The sequence below is a fragment of the Schistocerca cancellata genome, chromosome 4 (assembly GCF_023864275.1).
Source record: "Schistocerca cancellata isolate TAMUIC-IGC-003103 chromosome 4, iqSchCanc2.1, whole genome shotgun sequence".
NCBI lineage: Eukaryota > Metazoa > Arthropoda > Insecta > Orthoptera > Acrididae > Schistocerca > Schistocerca cancellata.
The window spans coordinates 556,713,288-556,727,708 of NC_064629.1; positions in this window are offsets into that span (position 1 = coordinate 556,713,288).

Here is a 14,421-nt window from a genome sequence, read left to right on the forward strand (position 1 = left end):
AAATTGTGGGTTTCCCGCCATGGTCTCATGTGAAGCATCGAAGTTTTGTTGATCATGCTTCAATGGATTTAGGCAGCAGCACTGAGGAGAAAGACATGTGCTGAGAGAACAATGAGAGATCAGGACTTTCTTATTATGAACAAGGTACTTGTCAAGTCCTCTAACCTGTCAAATAAAGCAATGGAACCAGGGTCGTTAAGGATGAAGAAGTCTTTTTGAACTTACTATGTGAATCATGTCAAACCATTTCTAGAATAAGTACTGTGTCATTTCTTGTTTTAATTTTTGTGTTAATATTAGGTCCAAGCCTATCATTTTTATGAAATTGTCTTTGTGTGTTGCTGCATGTAGAACAGGGTACGTATTAGTGTCTAAAATACCACTTTTTTGTTGTTATTTTGGGAGTTATTTCCTAGGTGTCATGTTGTTTGTTTCGTGTGAATGACAGGTGTGTGTCAAACACCACCCCTGGATATATTTGTGCACATGTCGAGACAGTTTCTCAAAGTCATCGTTTTCTGCTGTGGGAAATATCTCTCGAGTGTTCGTTATCTGTCTGCTCCATAGGGATTGACACTATTCTGTTTCCTGTGGGCTGTCGTGTTTGTAGTCGAATTGTCTTTGGTTTGGTCAGAAGTTTTGGTTCTACACTGGGGTGCATTCTATGTGAGAGTGTAAATGGACTAGAGATTGATGCACATCTAAATAGTTTCACATCCTTCTAGTTTCGTTTCGGATGAAAACGGCCGCACATAAGTGAATGAGTTCCTCTCCAGCATGTGTGTTAGGTGCTTGGGATACAAGGCGGTCAGAGTTCCCACGCTCATGACAAGTGTGCAGCGTCATCGGGAGTTGTGTTAGATAGGAGTATGAGGCATCACCAGTTTTCAGAGCACAAAGGTCCATAGTCGTAAGCTTAAAATGTTAAAGGGACTATAGAGCTGGGAAGGGTCACACCATCATTTTGCAGTTGTCATGATGTCAGGAAGCTCTTGGGTGCGTGCACAATTTAGAGTGACAAATAGTGACATGTTGATTGTGCAAGTGCCCTGTACTGATACCACAACTGTACCTGGATCAACTCACACCTCTTTTACTAATTTTTAGGTTTCGCAGATTTCATGGACACTGGATAAGTAATAGGATCTAACAGGTCTTCATGACTAACAGTGTCTTACGAGTTTCAGAGAAATCAAATCATCCTGATCGGCAGCACGCAGATCATGGATAAATCCAAAACTCACAGAAACCAAATGGGAGATATACCATCTCGTGAGGGATCTCCACATCATCCGGCAGCACAATAAAGCATCAGGCATCTCAATAACATGGAATTATAAGTGTAATGTCTCTCCTTCTTTGTCATTTATATTCCACTTGCATACGTCAGATACGTTACTCGTTTATTATTTCAGCAATGTCGATGAAAGTGGCAGTCGATGTCAAATCTGACATTATCTTACCATAGTGTGTTTGGGAGATATGTTGCAACTACACCCACAGGTGCATTCCTCAGGGAAGGGAAGCATAGAATAAAGCAGAAAGAGGTCTAGGTCTGACTCACAAGGAAAGAAAAAAAGGAGAGAGGGATATATCTACAATCTACTTAACAGAACTGAAATATATACAAGCAAAAACAAACTAAAAAGTTATATAGATAATGTAAGTTACATTCTTTACCTACTACCCACACTAGGACAAATTACAAAAGTATGTTTAATTTAATTCCCTGCATGTCTATTGTTTACGCATAGTAACACATAAGAGTTGCTGGTGGTGATGGGTAGCATTCGATTTCTGATTTCGTTAATGATAAGCGCTACTTTCAGCTTATCCTAAAAGGGGACCCATCAACCATTCGCTTCTAAGTTCTTTACTTGGTTAACTTAGAAATTGACACTAGTTACGGCAGACCCTAGGATTAAGTTTCATATAATATACATTCATAGAGGTCTATGAGTACAAAAATTACATTATCCTCATCTCATGTTCCTTTTTGCATCTCACAAGAATGATAAATACTGAGGTCTGCGGTGCTTGTGGTTCTTTGCTTTCATGAAAGTATAAAATGAAATATGTAACTTTGTTCAACAATGTTTTAACATATTTGTAAGGGTTGTGGACAATGCACTGAAAACAGAATGTGTCAGTGTTGTACAGTGATCCACAATGGAGCTTGAGTTTGGAGCTTGGTATATGAGCAGTCAGTAGAGTGTTGAGCTGGAGGGAGAGAATACCTGAACAGGTCACTGATGTGCAGTGTGAGGCTGGAGAAATTCCCTGAGTGGCTGAGGTGACAGAATCCCCTCCCACAACAACTTCTGTTGTCAGTGGGAAGGCGTGACAGACACAGGCATGAGTCTGATTCACAGATACGAGTCACACCAGACACGATGGTGTCATGGCTCACCATAGGAGGCTGGCACACACCAGCACTGCAGGGCTCCTGTTCTCCTCAGGGCAGGTGGACAAGAATAGTCGAAGTGACACATCTGTAGCAGCCGACACACCTTGCCCACCCATTGACACTGACCTGGGGCTCAGCTCGAGACACAACCCATGCAACTGCTGGCATCTGGCTCATAGACAATGACTGAATTAAAGCAATGAATATCCATGTATGGCTAATAGCACACCACACAGGCAACACTCACATCATGTGACACACATGACAGTAATAAATGCAGCAGTGGGCCACCTGTTCCACAATATATCGCCATCAAAGAACCGCCTAATGACCACCTGACGAAAGTCTCTGTGGTTGACAGCTGCATGACTCCTAATGCTCTCCACTGGGTGTGGTACATATGACCCTTCACCATCTCCAATCCGCCGGCCGCGGTGGTCTAGGGGTTCTAGGCGCTCAGTCCAGAACCGCGAGACTGCTACGGTCGCAGGTTCGAATCCTGCCTCAGGCATGGATGTGTGTGATGTCCTCAGGTTAGTTAGATTTAAGTAGTTCTAAGTTCTAGGGGACTGATGACCACAGATGTTAAGTCCCATAGTGCTCAGAGCCATTTGAACCACTTTTTTTTGAACCATTTGAACCATCTCCAATCCACTCTCCCTTTCTCGTCACACCGTCAACAAGACCCTGCCCACCTTTTACCTGGACAAAACACACTACACTCAAGATACTCCACGTGATAAATGTTTTGCATTGATGTATGCATGTAGTCATTATGAGAAGCATTTGCTTGGTGCAATGACTAAAACACAACCCAGTTTTAACTTTTATATATATATATATATATATATATATATATATATATATATATATTTACAATCTCTAATGGCACATTTTTATTGTATTATGTCTGCTAGTATGTCTCTCACTAATCAACTCAGCATTTTTTCACTTCAACAAGACACTCTTCTTAGCATTTTATCTCTTTCTCTTGGTGCATAACTGAAATGTTAATAAGGCATAAGGATACATTCAATTCACTACACTTTGCTGGTTATTTTGATAGATAAATACAATTCTAGACTGGATATTTTTAGCTCATTCGTATGATAAATTTGTTCTCAGTGGCAGACAGTTTACTCATTATTAATTACTTTGCACTGTTTTAGTCATGTAATGTTTAAATGTGTTTTCTTTGTGCATATTCACAATGAAATACACAGATGTTCAATGTTTTCGTTAGTATGATGACCTTCGATCTTATTATTATGTGATCTTATAGATGTCAACTCTGTCATACTACATATTCATTTTTGTAATAATCTACTTGTCTACGTACTTCATCCTCTATTCCACCATTACACATTTTATTACACTGTTCTACTTTTATGATTTGTATGTCTGGGGGTTGACTCTTGCGCCACAATGTTTTTCAAATAAGTGAATATGATTGGATATTAGATCAACATTAATTGATTGTCCACTAAACTTTTACACTAAACATATGTTGTTCTGGGTCTCATGTTTGTGTGCGGTACTTTCATTAATTGGAGATGCAACTGAATGGTGTGCTGGCCTCTATTTTTTCTTTGTGTATGTCTCCAATGTTTTCTTACTGGCACATGTAGTTTTAATTATTGTAATTTGTTATTTGTGCACATTAATTGTACGGACCTCAGTTCAGTCCAGCACACTCATTCCAAATATCGATGAATGGATAGAAGGTTAGCAATTCTTAACCTCTGTTTCGTTATTGAAACTTTTGGTTCTTTCAGGCATGTTGTAAAATGCCCATCATAGGCGTCATTTTTTCCCATGGTGTTGTGCCACACTATACCCATTACTGAAGTGAGACAAACGCACTGCAAAAAAATCTAGTGTGAGTGGACAGATTGGGGATAATGCAAGATAGCACAGCCTCTGCCCTCTTCATACACTTATTAAGCGCCATCAAATCATCCTATCTTGCATTTATAAAATCTGGATCTACATACATGCAGATTTTCATTTTGCTGCCACATTACACAGTCATGCAAAGCAGATAATCAGATGCTATGTACCGGCATGTACATCACTGGGAGTAGTATGCATGCATATCATAAGTCTGTTCATTTCACTCAGAAGACGAGTGAGAACTTTTGGCTGTGAGGAGGCCAAGGCCAATCGCTCACAATACCAGGAGGTGGGGAAACATCCAGTCACTGGGAATTGCGGACAGAGTCCCAACCCATGGCTGGCGGCTTCCTCTTTCGACGTTGGGTCTAAGGATCCAGAATGACAGACTCTCACTATTTTTACGATGGCTCGCAGTAGACTTCTCCCAAAAGCCTCATGTTCTGGGTGGGAGCTCGCTAGCTATGGCCATGGCTGTGCTATTGTTTGGGACAATTTGGAGAAATGGTGGACAAGCTCCACGGTATTGCTGACAGAACGGCGCCACATGTAGCAATCCAATTATCATATTGTGTTTGCGACCATCGCCAGAAAGCTTTGCGCACAAACTCCTTGCAGAGGCTATTATAGGCTGCTCAACTGTAAGCACATGTTTGCAGTCATCGTCGGGAATTGGTGAGAAGGTATGGAATTGCCACCTGAGTTGACAGAACACGATGGTGTTTGTTGAAAGGCCACAATTCGTGAAAGTTTTGTTTGTCGGCGACGAGTGGTCGAGCTCTGCCACAAGTGAAGCGCTCACTCTCTGAGTGTGGGGCGGAAGAGAATTGAGAGGGTTGGTTCCTGGCCGCCGTAGGAGTTGGTCACATACCCTGCCGCCCTTGCTGAAAGAGCAATTTTATTCGTATGGTCACTTGTCCAGCCACCTGGACAAACACTTCGTTTTTTGCACACTCGCGCTTCGATCGGTCTCGAAGGTGGCCGACCACGAGTAGCAGCCGTTATCAGCACGCCGTCTTGCGTCGTGCTGTCAGTGGTATACGCAACTCCGACCTTCAGCGTTTCAGTTGACGTTCAGCTGTCCAAAATTCGAAGAGAGGTTTCCTAGCGGTGGCATCTGTAGAACCAGTGTGCCTCCTTAGGTGATATCATGGTGCTGTACCCGTTTACCCACTTGTTTATCGTAATTGTACATTTCACCTGTTATCTTTGCTTCCCATTTTCGAAGCAGAGAAGCACACTAGATCCCACGCAATGTCGTTTGTACTAGCTTTTTGCCAACACCACTATCAAGTGAGGACTGTTTACATGTTTTATTTATGTTCATATATATATATATATATATATATATATATATATATATATATATATATATATGACTGTTCCTTGAACAAATTCATGATCAATTTTGTGTCCATTTAAAGTAAATAAATGTAATTATTAATTTTCTGGGCATTTATTTGCTCATCTGTCATGCTCACCAGAATCCTTTCCCATCATCATTTTCAGAGGGAAACTTTGATTAATCAATTTCACAAACAAATTATATGGGAGGTTAGCCACACCACATAGGATTTATATCAATGCCATTATAAGTTTGCGTTACACACCTTGTGCAGATTCAATATAAACTCACTTGGATGTGATTTTCATAACATCGTGATTCTGCACCCTCTTTTTCATGTCACTTAATGGCCCCGTGATAGCAAACGCACGGCAAGTTTCCACACAATACATATGTCGTTGCTATCATAGTATTGTTTGTAGCTGCTTCAACACGTTTGCAATCTTAGAGAGAGAGAGAGAGAGAGAGAGAGAAAGAGGGAGAGACAGAGAGCCAGTGAGTTATAATTTGCATATACGAGGGCTATCCACAAAGTACATTACGTTTTGGAATTAAAAATAAATAAAGTATTGGAAAATTTTTTTATTATATACAGATGAAAGTTACTCTTCGATAATACTTTTCTACATAGTTGCCATTTAAATTAAGGCACTTATCGTAGCGATGGACGAGCTTGGAAATTACTTTGTCGTAAAATTCGGCCGCCTGCGCCTTCAAATTTCCAGTAGTTTATTTATTTTTAATTCCAAAACGTAATGTACTTTGTGGATAGCCCTCGTATGTGTTATATAACTTGGTTATTACCACAAGTATTATTCCATATCGTTGGAACGAGCATTTTTCCTATTCAAAAGCGTTAAATTCCATACTTCCCACAGAAAAATCACTTTGAATAATGGAAATTTCAAACTTTGCAAGTGGTATCTTCCCTATTCTACATGGTGTTTGTCTAAAATGTAGCATAAACATGAATCTCAGTCTGGTATACAGTTTTAATCTGCCAACAATGTTTCATTATCAGCCCACACTCCGTTGCAGAGTGAAAATATCATTATACTTGCGAGAAGCTGATGCAGCTGCAAGTTCTTTGCGATGATTTAAACACTGAGGCAGATCGTGAGAGTTTCTGAAAGAATTGCAATTCACAATTGCGCTGTCTAAAGTGTTACAAATTATTTAAATGTTTCAGACATCCCTTCCTCCCCAAACAATTGAATTTCAATAATGTAATCATTTTATCCGATTAACTATTTAGGGGCCTTTTGCCCAATTTAGATGGATTTCAGATGCAATATAGGGGGGAACTGTGCTTCATATTTAGCAACACTGCTTGATAGATGCTGTAGCCTCATCACGTGCGCTATGTGCTTGACAAAGTCACTGAGCTAGAGCAGTATGTACAGAACATGCCGTTTTTAGAATAATGTTTTAGGAGATACAGCTTAAACTCACTCGTGACAGGGTCTGTAATCAGTCGTTCCAGTGCTAAAGGAAATATGTACTCAAAAGTTACAACGTCTTTTTCTTACATCAAACTCCTCACTAACTTTTAAGTTTCAACTTGTCTTTCCTTTTCTCTTACTTTAGTACATATATTTTTTTGTCCGTGCCCTGCCATCGTGCCAGGGACAATACAATGTTCTACCATATGTGAAAGCAAAGCATCAGCTAAATCTGCCATAAACACCTGAGGACGTATTTTTCCTACTACACGCTTTGTTTCATTACAAAGTAGTGACAGCAATTCTTGATCAGATCTGTTTGAAATAAACACAAGGAAAACTTAGTCATGTCATCAAGCTCAAGAAGTGCGATTAATTCAAAACCACAACCATTAGTTCCATCGACATAAATGCAATTGTTGCTGAACTTCTTCAAAATTTCAGATTGAGCAATATTCATAATAAAGTGGACAAAGTCTTCCCTTATCAGGAGTGGATGACTTTGGCTGCGTGCATCTTGTGGCTTGTAGAACAGCAAGCAAGGGTTAACTCTAGCACTGATTTCGTTTACCCACGCTTCTAAATCAGTGACATTGTTCTTATGTCTCGTGACATTGGAACAGAAGTTATTGTACTGCTCAATGTTGTTTGTCGCCACATGGAAATGCTCCAGCTTTGAATAAGATGAAATTTCTCGTAATTTGTCAGGTATCACAAGGAATGGAATTCCGATTACGATGTCAACAGCTTATGTGTGCCTTTCTTCTTCTATCAAATCTAAATGACTAATAACATTTTTACACTAAAAGAGTAACCACGTATTTTACTTTACAGTTACCATCTCCAGATTCGGTTACTTGAGTAATGGAAGGGTCAACACCTTCTGTCTGATTAGTCCCTTGAGTTTTCATGTGACATATGCCCTTACTTTCAGATGCATATTGCCTGGAACGATGACATACAAAGAAATGCCGAGTGGCGTTGTTCAAAGTACAACACTGCTCGCGCTTTTTTACGGAAAGTGACAACGTGTTTCTCTCAGTCTGCTACTTCCAGTCACCGAATTTCTGGAAAGATACAAATTCAGTCACTTCTGATGCAATCGACACAGCATGTTTCACTGACAAGTGACCATAATAGCATTTCTTCGAAACAACTGAAATATCGCACAATGGATATTTCCTTTTCATACAGCTATTCTTCAATGGACATGTGTTTCTTTCCCAATGCATTAAATTTCGCTCCTGGTTGAACTGTTTGCCACATAAATTACACAAATATTTGTAAAAATGTGCTACCTCTTCCAGCTTTGGCTCTTTCTGTAAGAGATTGTCTCCGTGGAGAAAGTTGCACATCACATTGTAGACCAGCAGTTGTCAAACTGCGGCCCGCTGGCCGCAAGTGGCCCAAATAAAGTATTTGTGCAGCCAGCCGTCCTCAGCTGTGTTTTATAATTATATGCATCAAGCAACTAACAGCTGAATCAGAAAAAGTCAACTAACATTAAGAGCTTCTTAAGAGTATATTCTTCTTGCTCGGTAACCAAAAACAAAGAATTCTTACAGAGACAGTATTATTTTAAGATGTGCTCAATTTAAATTGATGTTGAACGATGGTGAATTTGGCCATGAGCTTACATCAGGGCAGAGTGATATGTAGTGTGGCCACTATGGGGTTAATAGAAGTGAGGGGGGGATTATTTTATTGTTTTATTTCTATGCTGACAACTCACAAACGTGCACAACTAGCACCAATCAGCTGCTATGGTATAAAAATCTAATGGAAGCAACATCGATGAGTCTTCAAATGTGGTACATGTCTGTAGCAAGTAATATGTAATCTAATTAACGATGCTGTAATGCAACGTGATGAGTAAAAGGAAAATATTATAAATACATTTGTGACCATGTTTCAAATTGCAAAATATTGTTATTAATTAATATAACACACTAATTTATGGAGATTGTCACTTAATAGTAATATTGGGAGGGGAAGATATGGTAAAGTGACCAGAATGGGAAAAGTGGCCACTGCATATTTTTTGCTCTGAACAGGTCTGCTACATGCCGAGAAGAGGTCAAACTAATACCGATATACGCAAGGCTATTGTTGTTAGTGGGTTTGAAAGAGGAAGCTTGTTCCAAACGTTTTAGTCTTTGAGTTGTCTGACGGAAGATAAGTTATCTATTATTTGTGTTACCTCACTTGTATGGAGAGTAATAATATTTTACAATATCAGTGTTTAAACAACGCACTTCGCCTACAAATGTAGATCCTTTTTATTTACTTCAACCTGATAGTTTCTACTGTGAATCACTAATGCCAAGATGGCATCGGGTCGGGAAAAGTGGCTACACTACTCATCAGTAGTCAGCAAAGTGTTCACTGCACTAAGAGTTAGTTACTGCAAAAAAACATGCATAATACAACAGTTAAAACTGACTTATAAACTCCTTTATGTACAAAGCTATCATCTGCCTTTATGTCCCTTTGTGGCAATTTTAAATTAACTTATTTATATTATTGAAAACTGTCTCTGTTCTGTTTATATTTGGCCCAATACAAAATGTCAGTTGCAGGCGCTTGGTATTCTTGCAGATAATAGGGGGTGAAGATGCCTAGAAAATGTGCCACGAAATCAAGAAAAATAAATATGGGAATCCGTTTCTACAGCACTGGCCACAGTACCCAGTTAGGAACAGAAAATGAGTCACTTCGCAAGCCTTCAGAAAAATGCATCTAGTTCCAATACATTATTTTCTTTTCCACTTAAAAATATTTGGTGTCATACCTTACAAGATATACATTCAAAATGTGTATGTGGTAAGCTTCTGTCAGTAACAATGGGTTGCCGAAAATGAAATTGCTCTTTGAATAGCTACTTTAACCCCTCCCTCCTTCTTTCCCTGCCTCTTTTCCTATGCTGTCCAAGGTGCCACCTATAGTATCAATATTGGCTCTAACACATAAAGTTTGATTATCAATACTCTAGACTAAAAAACGCGGCCAGACGTCCCGTATTTGATGGGACAGCCACTTTTTTTGAGTCTCTGTCCCTTTACTTTTTTAAGGTAGAATAAGACACCGAAATGTCATTTTTTTGTGGCAGTGACTTACCAGTATAAAATGTCGTTAACTATAGATCTTAAAAATTCAAGATGTCTGTATTGCACCAGTTTTATGAAAAATTTAAATGTACTAACAATTGACAAAGTAAAGTGCTATTCATATTATGAGTCTACAATACATATAGATCTGGAACCACTTGGAGACTTCGCTTGTAAAAGTACAGTTGCGGACGACAATTGAACTGTGATGACTCGTCTTTTATGTGAACGCTGCCAACAATAGCGAAAACTGTAAACCTATATACTAGAATGCGAGTCAAAAGAAGTTGATTACAGTTGTGACTTTGGCAGAACAGCATTTGTGAAACAACAAAATACAGCGAACTTTTGTAAACTGCGAGTACTAAAACACTTGAAATTAATAATATGCCACCTAAAAAAGAGTTCCTATACATTTAAAATATAATTTCTGACTCAGATGTCCGATGTAGTGAGTCTGCATGTACTTGCAATGTAAGCCATGGGGGACGATCGAACGTATCACAACATACAAACAGTGAAAAACATAAAAGAATAGTGAGTGCAAGTGCTTCCTCTAGCAGGGTGTTGACTATTTTTTTAGTGAATGTCCTGGTGATAAAGATATGAAATTAGCGGCTGCTGAAAGAGTGTTCACTTACCATAGTGTTAAAAACATGAACTTTAATCCCACTTGTGTAAAGTTTTGCAAAATGCTATGTGTTAAAAGTTGACTCCCTGAAGAAGATTCTTTCTTGACCTAAATATCAATCAGAAATGACTTCTGCACTAAAAATTCTAGAAGACAGCTTGGCTGGAGGAATTCAGAGTTACTATGAATTACATATTTATTTTTTGTTAGTTTTGAAACCCTCTAATTTATGATTAAACAATTTTACACATTCTCTTTCGATTTGTTTCATTGAGAAAATTTTTAAATGTCCTATTTGATTGTTTCAAAAATAAGGCCCTTACAGCAGCGGAGATGTATGTGCCAAAGTATGCCTTCTTGATTTTTTTTGCAACATATTGTACGAAGTGTACTATTTCATGCCTGCTAAGCGTGAATGGACGATACCCCTTGGAAATGAACGAACTCACCATTTGACTACAGCCTAGTCGGCGGGCTGGAGTTGAATCATGAGAATAGCACAGGGTATGACACAGCCTGCCTATTGCTGCCGGTTATCTGTCGAGTTCAGTCTGCTGTGTGGGAAGATAATTCTAGTATGCAATCTGCTGGCTTGTAGCTCTCAGAATAAGCTTTACTGAGTGCATGTAGTGCAGTGTATTGAAAGCAGTGTTGTGTAACGATGACACCATTCAACAAACCTTTAGAGAATTTAGTGTAATTATATAATTTATTAAGCACAGTGAGTGATTATGTCTGTGTGAGCATCATATAGTCACAGATATGGAAAAGCTAAATGTAGGTGGATATAAGCTTACAGAACATGTAAGTAGAGACACTATGGAGAGAAGAAGAATTGCCAAATATGTTGAAATTTATCATAGTGTGAAAAACCTAGAAACTAAGAAATTTTGTGTAGAGCAACATATAGAATCATGTGCCTCTGAGCTTAAAATAAATAATGCTACTTCCCCACTGGGAAATTTTCAGCTGTTTCTGAAAAACTTGGATTCTTTGTTACTCTATCTGTTAGACAGAGGGAAGCAAATTATCGTTTGTGGGAATTTTGGGGTAGATTTTCTGAAAGAGTCTAATAGAAAGAATTACCTTGAAGTATTACTTGGTTCTTTCAGTTTGACATCAGTTATTGATTTTCTACTTGTCTAGTACAGAAGATAATGTTTTTATAGACCAAGATAAATTTAATCAAATAAAAACTTTTCCTGTTGAGAATGGTCTTTCTGATCATGATACACAGCTAGTTACAGTATATGAAATAGCTCTATACAATAATGCAAAACAGTCCTCCAAAATTGTGTTCAACTAACGATTTAACAATTGCAATTTTTTTAGAGAAAGCTTACAAGAGTTAGACTGGGAAGAAGTGTACTGTGAATCTGACGGAAATTTAAAATCTGTTTCATGATACCTTTGTGAGTGTATTTGAAAACAGTTTCCTTAAGGAAACAGTGAAATACAGTTGTAAGAAACCATCTAAAAAGCTGTGGCTTCCTAAAGAGATAAAAATGCCTCATAAACAAAAAAGGGAAATGCATCTTATAGCTAGAAAGAGTAATGATTCACAAACAGTCAAGCATTATAAAAAGAATCAAGAACAGTGCCCCACAGGGTTCAGTCTAGACTTCCCTATTGTTCTTAATATATGGGGGTGTTCATTTTAACTGAAGAAATTGAAATATCTCGGAAACTACACATCAGATCAAAAAAAGTTGTAATTCCAATTTGTTTGTGTTGGAGGGGTACACAGAATAATACCACACTCGGCCCCCACCCCACCACGGATCTGGATGGCAGCAGACAGCTTTGAAATCTTCTATAAGGACACCTATTTTTTATTGCAGATGACGAGTCTACAACAAAACCTACATACATTTTGTCTCAAGGATTTTCTACGTTTCGCCACAGATGGGCACTGTAATCAGAGGAATATTAATGGGTACATAATCTTATTTATGACGTGGTGCTCATGGCCTCTGAATATCCAATGGCACTTGGGAACCCACCTCCATGCTGCAATGGTAGGACAGGCCAGTATTTCATAGCTTATGATTGGAAACCCCATTCACAACATTGTATTCCTCCAATATATCAAACAGGGTACTACTCCACAAACCTCTGTTTTCGTGGCTTGAGGTGAACTCTACTCTACTTTTCCAGTTAGGGTAAGTGTTCAAACATAGTACTGTTGACTTCAGTACATTTAGTGATCTGCTTTACAAATGACCATCCAGAGTACAGAAACATATCTGTACAGTCAGTTCCCCATGATGCAACAACATACATTAACCGACCAAGGACGTTGATGGTCAACTTGCCGTAATCAGTAGGGATTGTCTACACTCCAGTGAATGTAGACTCATCAGAAAATAGTACCACAGCAGAGAATGTGGGGATCGTTTGCATTTTGTTGACGCGCCCATTCACAAAACACTAGCCTATTATGGAAATTGGTGCCATGCTGTTATAGATGCAGTGACACGAGGTATGAATGATACTTATGACGATGCAAAATTGCGACAATACTACCTACAGACATATGAGAATTGGCCTAATTGATGGGCGCTTATCTGTGTGTTGTTGTGCAATGCCACTGGTACAGCTATTTCATCAGTTTCTCCTGTAACACGTTTGCTTCGTTTCCTTTTTCCAGCCTGTACGCTGCCGTCAGACATAAAGGCGTTCACAACCTTGTAAAGGAACAAACGAGAGCGAGATTTCTCTGGAAAATGCTCGGCGTGCAAAGCAACAGCTGCCTCAACATTTCTCCCCCATTCTTCGCAAAACAGGATCATTTCAGTTTTTTCTTCTGTGTTTGCAACATTCATCGTCCACTTGTACGTCTGTTCTTCAAATGGTAGGTAGGTATGCAGGCAATAAACACCATACAAGCACTGTTATGTTTAGAGCCGTTATCTGTTCTTCATCTGTACAATATGTGAGATCCGGTGACAGTGTTGTTGTGTTATGTCGTAGATCGGTATGTGGCCACAGTGGCGGTCGAATAGTCCCTCATCGAAAAGTCGGAGGAATACAACATTGCAAATGGGGTTTACAATGAGAACTTCTGCAATACTTTGCTGTCCTACCCTCACAGCGTGAGGGTGGGCTCCCACATGCCATTGGGTATTCAAGGGTCATTGAGTATGTGAAGAAAACGGCTCCTGGAGATTTACTATGACTGTGAATTTGCAATCAGAAAATGTTTAAAGAAAAACTGCTTGAAATAAATTAATGTTCTATAAACCCCAAGAACCTGTATTACTTCCAGAAATTTCAAAAGCAAACCTCTACATGAGAAGTTTCCCACTCCTGTTAAAATTGTGACAATAAAATCCTTTGACAGTGAAACAGTAAAACACTCTGAAGGTAATTTGATAAACAAGGACACAGTATACTGTAACTTTGCTTACCAGTAACAGTTAAAACCAGATAAAAAATTCAAATGGTTCAAATGGCTCTGAGCACTATGGGACTTAACTTCTGAGGTCATCAGTCCCCTAGAACTTAGTACTAATTAAACCTAACTAACCTAAGGACATCACACACACCCATACCCGAGGCAGGATTCGAACCTGCGACCGTAGCGGTCGCGCGGT